Source organism: Leptosomus discolor, chromosome 8, assembly GCF_034619465.1.
Source record: "Leptosomus discolor isolate bLepDis1 chromosome 8, bLepDis1.hap2, whole genome shotgun sequence".
NCBI classification, from domain to species: Eukaryota; Metazoa; Chordata; class Aves; order Leptosomiformes; family Leptosomidae; genus Leptosomus; species Leptosomus discolor.
In genome coordinates, this window is record NC_141398.1 from 34,930,305 (window position 1) to 34,931,426 (window position 1,122).

The following is a 1,122-nucleotide window of genomic DNA, read 5'->3' on the forward strand; positions in this document are numbered from 1 at the left end:
AGTTGTAGAGAGCGATAAGGTCTCCCCTCAGCCTCCTCTTCTCGAGGCTGAACAACCCCAGTTCCCTCAGCCACTCCTCATAAGACCTGTTCTCCAGGCCCTTCACCAGCTTTGTTGCCCTCCTCTGTACTCTCTCCAGAACCTCAATGTCTTTCTTGTTATGAAGGGCCCAAAACTGCACACAGTATTCGAGGTGTAGCCTCACCCCTGCAAAGTACAGGGGCACGATCACTTCCCTGGTCCTGCTGCCCACACATTCAGATACATAGGCTCACCCTCAAATATCATCCCCTCGCATTCACCCTCCTTAAAACCAAGAAGCTGGTAATTAGATGATGTAACTTCATCATACTAAAACAGTTTCATAGTCAGTCAAACATCATTTGGTAGTGGACTCATGTTTCGCATCAGAACATAAATCTTGTGAATGAGGAGGATACTTGCTTTCTTGGTGTCTGCACAGGTAACTGTTGAATCATTCCTTTTATTTTTACTGCTGAAATCCAGGAGTGGCCCATTGTGGGTGTACTTGAATTGGAAGTGGTAACATTCTGTAATTGTCTGAGTATCTTCTAGATGGGTATAGACTGCTAGGACAGTCATTCTTAGCGTCCCACTAGCTGAGTAGAGCCAGGACAGTTCTTGTCTTCCCTCAGAAATCTGACACAGACATCATCCACTTATCTTGTTCCATAGGCACTTTCAGGAAAGATTCGTCTCAGATACGTAACGCAGGATACTGCTACTGCCAGAAGCCTCTTCACTAGCATCAGTGACTGCTGTCCAGTAGATATTTTATTAGGAATTACAACTGCACTCACACAATTCCTCTGCTTCTGAGCAGTTGCCATTTTGCAGACACTCTTCTGTCTCCTCAAGGCGTGAAGGCCACCCACAGACTGAGGCAAAGGTTAGGACGGCACAGGCAGTCGGTGGCAAAGCCCCATGGGAGGCGAGAAACCGGCCACAGCCCTCAGGCCTCGGGAGGCCAGGCCGTTCCTCCCCACCCATAGGCACCGCTTTCCTTCCTGTTTGCAAGGCAAAGCACTCTAACCAGAATTCAAGCCAGGGGAGCCCAGCTTTACGCAGGCACTGAATGCACTGAACTTCAAATTATTTCAG

General features: G+C 48.3%; 1 pseudogene; it reads right to left on the reverse strand.

The window, feature by feature from the left end:
• Nucleotides 1–228: 228 nt before the first annotated feature.
• On the reverse strand, nt 229–873 carry LOC104350169 (HORMA domain-containing protein 1 pseudogene; annotated as a pseudogene).
• Between the last annotated feature and the right edge of the window lie 249 nt (nt 874–1,122).